General features: G+C 42.1%; 1 long non-coding RNA gene across 1 annotated transcript; it reads left to right on the top strand.

The window, feature by feature from the left end:
• The first annotated feature begins 602 nt into the window (after positions 1-602).
• Positions 603-3,411, top strand: LOC112532213. Its single transcript, XR_003074656.2, has 3 exons — positions 603-714; positions 1,702-1,835; positions 2,249-3,411. It is a non-coding gene; the product is annotated as an uncharacterized LOC112532213 (long non-coding RNA).
• Positions 3,412-6,255: the final 2,844 nt, after the last annotated feature.

Raw genomic sequence — 6,255 nt, 5'->3', positions numbered from 1 at the left:
AGAGACCATTTGGTCTTCAAATTTCCCAGGACAGGAGTGAGACTGGTGTGGCCATAGAGAGGAGTTGGTGAAGACTCGATGCCTATGGGATTTAAGATCCTGGGCCTTGTGTAAGGAGCAGGGTGGATGTTGAGGATCCAACCAGAAGTGGGCAGGAGCAGAAGCATCTCTTGTTCCTTTTCTCAGTGAGTCTTCTCTGGTGAGAATGGCCATAAACGGCTCTCAGACGTTTGTCTCCCAGGGATGGTTGTCTGCCTGATATGGTTACATGGATACTGCGTGGATGTTTCCAAGCAGCCCATACGATATGCATGTAGAAAATCACTGGTGTCTCCTGAGAGCTGGATAAATTCCAATCCCATTCACATTCTGTTGGAACTTCAGACTATATGGGATATGTAGAAACTGTGATCACTTAAAGCTAAGAAGGGGCAAAATTTTCTGGGTTATTATTACTGCTATAGTCACTGTTAACTAGCAGCCCAGAAAAATCAACTAAACATTGCCTTAAAAAAAACATATATATATATATGTATCCAAAACTTTAGCTTTCTTGCTAATTTCTGATTTCTATTCTCTACTATCTCGTTGATTCCTAATGCAGAACAGGTCTTGAGCTGCCTGGAGAACATGCTGTGGCACCCAACATGGCCACACAGGAGGTCTCTGCCTGCCTCTGCTGTCCCTGATGCCGAAGGAGGACAGGCTGTGCCGGTCAGTGGGTGCTGTTGGGTGGGTGGCCATGGCTGTGCCAGTGGGGGTGTCTTACTCCTTTGGGGATGAACATGGCGGGCAAATGTGTTTAAAAATCTGAATGAAAGTCTACTGAAGTACATCACTCCCTCAACTCAGTGAGTCTTGTTTTCTTAAACTGCCCACTGAAGTGCCAGCTACTGGGGCTGTTAGAAATGCCTTCTCCTTTCTAGGAACACAGAAATAAGTGTCTCCGTTATGATACCTGTATGCAAAAATACACCCACACATGTGAGTCCCTCTACAGTTCTAAATTGCAGATAAGGTGAGCAGTACAAGGGCATGAAGCAGCTGCTGGAGTGTGGCTGTGTGCAGGCACCAGTGCACCCTGCCGAGGGCCCCCACTGCTTCCTTAAGCTGAGCAGTACCGTCACTTGGCATGATTCTGCTTAGGAAGGCATGATTAGAAAGCTAGCCTTTAAAGAGAAAAGTAAGCTTCTGAAATGTGATTGTCATCATGGAGATGGTCTATTTCTTGTGACATATTCCAATCTAGTGCTTTACCTAGCAGTCAGCAACCCTGCCTGCAAGCAGAGGGGGTGGAACTGGATGATCATCTGTTACATGATTCTATGATTTTTAACCTGTATTTCTGCACAGAGGAGGCTGAAAACATTGGAAAAAAAACAACAACAACAAAAACACACACACAAAAAAACCCCACAACAGCCATTTTGATCATAGCTAGATGCATGAACAAGAAGAACTATTACCACCATGATAGCTGGATAGTTTGGCTTAGTCAGGCCTCCAGTGTGCTGAGGCTGAATGGAAAGATGCTGGAAACCCCCAAAGAAAGAGCCCTGCTTGTAAGCAATATGATAATAGAATATCTGCGTACACAAATCTGGCATTATTTAATAGTGCAAAGATTAAATCTATCCTGGTTGTTTGAAATGATAGGCACAGTTTATTTGTGTGTCACACAGTTTCACTTTGGTTTTTAAGGACAATTATGTGATCGTGACAAAGCCAAGTGACTCCCAGGGATCATCCACAATGATGATGAGAGCCGGTGGGGAACACCATGGAGGAGAATGAAACAATTACGAGCGTCTTTTAAAGGAAACTGTGAGAGAGAGGTGGGCAGGAATTCGACACAGGGAAGGACAGGAAGCAGGAGTGTGGGGTATCCATGGAAATAAGGCAATCTTTTCTGCTGCTGTTGGGCTTGGGGGTATTTTTGACACCCACATGGAAGAACAATGCAGTATGAGGATGGCGGTGGCTCAAAAGCAAGCACTTTGCCAAAAACGTTGTGTCGGTACAATCGGCTATCCAGGCCAATGGAGACGGGTTTCATAAGGGTCCCCTCTTGTCCTGAAACATCTTATTCTCCTTGCTAAATGGCATTTAAAAGCACCAAATATTTTATTAAAAATGCTTTTCAGGGCTAAACAACGTTAAAAGCACTTTCTATAGCTTGCATTGCTATTTAGGAGAGCATGTTATTTCTTTTTAATTTGCTCACTCATTCCTGAATAACTTTTCATAGGACTCCAGACGCTGCAGTGTGACAGCTAAACCAAGGAGCATCGGATGCAATGGAATTGCTCTACAAGCAACCTTGCCAAAGGCCCTTTTGCTGCACAAAGCTGGCTCTATCTTTGTATATTGAGGGAACTAAATCAATGTTAAATGCTTGGCTCTTTTCACAGGACAATGACCAGGACCTAAGCTGCGTCCTTCCTATTTGATTGACACTTGAAACGTTGAGTTGGAATCAGCCAGAGGCACTGCTACAAGCTTGAAGCCTCTGCTGGGGATAACAACTGGTGACATCTGCAGAAAGGCCGACAAAAGGCAGTTGAAAGCCGTGTTTGTTGCTTTCCCCTCTCAGATCTCCTCTCTTTCATGGAGCTCCTTACTTGCTTTAATATTATGATTCAGCACCTGGCTCTTTTGAACCTTGCTTTAAACTTCAAAAGGCGAGGTGGTATTAACAAACATGAAACGAAAAAGTGGCAGTAGTTTGATTTACTGTTGTCGTCTTATCAAGGGGGTTTTTTGTCACCAGCTGCCACTTTCTGTCATCTTTGGAACCATTATCATTTCTCTAAAATCTAAAAGACTCCACTTAATAACAGCTTTGAATACAGGCAGGATCAGTAACGTATACAGTTCTGGGATGACAGGGCCGTCAAATGAAAAGAAAGATGTTGCCAAAAAAAAAAAAAAAATCCTTAAAGAAAAAAAAGCAATAAAACAAATAAAAGCCATAGTACTTCTAAGTGACCTTGATTTCAGAATTAAACAAATCAAGCACAATTCCATTGTTCTTTCTGGATTAATTCTGCACTTTCTTTGCAGTGTTTCTTTTTTGTTCTCAGGACTAAGGGAAAACAAAGCCAAGGCTTTCAGAAAACTGCTCGGCACACAACAAGCACTTGGTATCACATGAGTGCTGTAAGCTTCTCACTGTAAAACTGCCAGCGATAATTACTGGTCTCGTTTCCCCACCATCCCAGCACAGCAACTCACATTCAGGCTGAGCTGCCTTGCTAGTCAAAAAAACGGTCAACTCCCCTCTTATAGTGCTGCTCCATGCTTTCCTGCAGACCTTCCCAACATGGTTGTGTTGGTCTTTGGGTGCCAAGGCAGAACCAAGTGCCTGGTCAAGTTTGCCCATTGCAGCTGCTCACATTAAGCCACAGGCAGTCAAATAAACACAATTTTCTAAAGTGCAAACTTACTGCACTTTCACACTTGTCGCCTTGCCATTCTTTATGGGAAACTCACTCTGATCCCTTTGTTTTATAATGGTATGCACAATTAACTCATCTGAAGGTAGAAATTTCTCCCACTGCCTTCTAAACTCATGGATAAATGATGGACAAGCCATCACAAGCAGTGACTTTTAATTTGCACAAATTGGAACCTGCACTTCTGTGCATCTTAATAGTTACTTCCACTTGTGCAAAAATAGTGAAACCAACTGCAAAAACCAAAGGATCCCCTCCACTCTCCCCATTGATGTGTCCTCCCTCCCCTCAGTTATGTGTAAATCCAGGCAATGGGATCCAACACGTGGTCTCCCATTGGCCTCTTCCAGACCTGTTCAACCACAGGAATCTGGGGGAGATTTATGCCAGAACATCTTCCTAAAACAGTGATGGAAACAACAAAATGAAAATATTCATAGAAGTGAAAGTGCTGATGTCTTGACCAGTGAAAACACAGGATTGCAAGACTCCAAAGTTGGTTGATTTTTTATGGACTGGGATGCGACAAAACTCATGAAATTGAGATGGAGATTGCTAAAAATACCTATTATCCTCTGACAGAAGCACTCACTGTATAACGATAATGAGGTTTTTTCACAGAGCATGTCCAGATTTGAAAGTTTAGTCATTTTAACAAGTGTTAATTACTGCATGCTAACCAGCAGAAGTGTGTGGGGGAGATGTTTTATATTTATTTGTTCCAGACTTGGAACATATTAGAAAGCAGGCTCCCTTCCAGGTTACTGTGGTATGAATGAATACGTTACCCAACTACAAATGAAAAATACTGCAAGAAGAAATAAGGACTTTTCCCCAGCATATTTCTTTGAAGAGAAGACCGAGAATATGTTTAGTCTATTACATCAAGTGGAAATCTTAGCCTGACCCTACTAAAAGTGCGTGTAGCACACAGATACCAGAGCAGTGTGTCTGTGGGAGGTACTTTTAGGTTTATCCATGAAAAAATGAGATATTCTGAAAGAAAGAACATACATGGGAAATTATCGGTGCAGTTGGATCAGTCTCCCTGCATGCTTTAGTATGATGCTGGAGAAGAGGAGAAGACTGTGTAACACATATACATTTATAAATATATATATAGTTTATGTGTAATTCACTTGTTGTATGTTGAGTACATCCATTCATATGTATGTTCAATATATTTGGAACAAAAGGGTGCATGTATACATATACATACACTCAGCTGAGTTTTGGCTTTATTATTTCCCTAACAGATTTTGGAAATGAGAAAACTGAGATAATTATTTTCTTAAAATAACCGACAACACATTCTGAGATACAATGAAACTCAATACTGAGAGGTCAGAGCACCTGAAGAATGAAAGATGTAATCCCCACATCTGGTGTTTACCTTCATATCCTCCATAAATTGCCCACTATATATTCCAGGAAAAAGAAATATGTACAATGTTAAAATAGGCCTAGAAGATCTCTAGGTATGTTGGAATAATAATAATGAGGTCTAAGAGAGGTGCAGCCAGGCTCCACCCCTTCCAGTCATACAGCTGAATTGCCTTCACCTGTGCTCCCAGGGCTGACCAGGTCCTTTCTCCAGGTGATCAATCAGTGGTTCAGGCTGTGACTCAACAGTTCCCATATACTCTTATGCAAATCTGCATGTAATTAGGGCAACATGCAGCCACTATTGGAAAAATAGGAGGAGGAAGAAAGTAACATATAGAAGCCTGTATGAATTGGCTTTCTACATGGTCTGCTCCATACTTGTTTCTAGGAAAAGTTTTGAGTGGAGCATGTTTCTTCCCAAGGAAAGAGGCTGTAGATCACACTCAAACAAGGCATTTCAGAAAAAGACACAACTGAACAGCAAAACCCACCAGGTTTGGAGAATTAGGAGAAGTGAAACACAGATGTAATGAGTGGCTGTGGACAGGTGCCAACTCTGGACTCAGGCCGAGGAGCAATAGTATGTGTGTGACCTCAGTTTGTGAGGTGCTCCAGGATGACCAGGGCAACAGCTCACTAGGAATCCTGGCCTCTGGACTGGTCACAAATATACTGAAGAATTAGATTAGTTACTGAGTTCAAGTATAAATCCAGAAAGGGTTGCAAATTGTTTAGAAGGATGCTATGATCACATATTTGTCAGAGTTACTGAAGAAGGCAGTAAACACAAGGAATTGGATAATTTGAACATTATAATGTAGTGGTGTAACAGAAATGCTAAGTCATGGCTTGAAGCAGTGATTGAGCAGCTGGTGGGAAGGCAGGGCCAACCCAGGGGAGCTCAGGTGCATGTGATGCACCTGAGTGATTGCACCTGGTGGAGCCAGGATCCACCCCTTTCCAAGCCTCATTTAAGGGTTGGCAGTAGAGGTAGGGGTGTTTTGCTGGAGATCCCTGTGTACCTGAGGCCTTTTGAAGGTAAGCAGCTTCTTTCCTTTGTTTCTGTGTTGGTAGCTGTGGTATTTGAGCACATCCTCACCTGTTGTAGCCTAGGACTTTGCTACTATGCTGTCATTGCTGTGCTTTCCATTCTGTTATGGCCCTGCAAGTGGGTTTTGGAATCTTCTCTTCACATTCCACAATATAAACTCTTGTGGAAATCTAAACTCCTATCCTAATTTAATAGGTGATGTGAAGAAAAGGTTAGGAATAAGTAGTTGTGATCATTTTAATGAAGCAGTTGAGATTACTGATATTGATTTTAAGGTGTATGTGCTGTTTTGTACCTTCATAAACTGTCTGAAAAGGTGTAAACTCTGATATAAAATTGTACTCAAGTTGCAGCAAAAGCTGC

This window comes from Gallus gallus, chromosome 3, assembly GCF_016699485.2.
Source record: "Gallus gallus isolate bGalGal1 chromosome 3, bGalGal1.mat.broiler.GRCg7b, whole genome shotgun sequence".
Classification (NCBI taxonomy): domain Eukaryota; kingdom Metazoa; phylum Chordata; class Aves; order Galliformes; family Phasianidae; genus Gallus; species Gallus gallus.
Note: the sequence above shows the minus strand (reverse complement) of the source record. Positions and strands in the feature narration are given on the sequence as shown.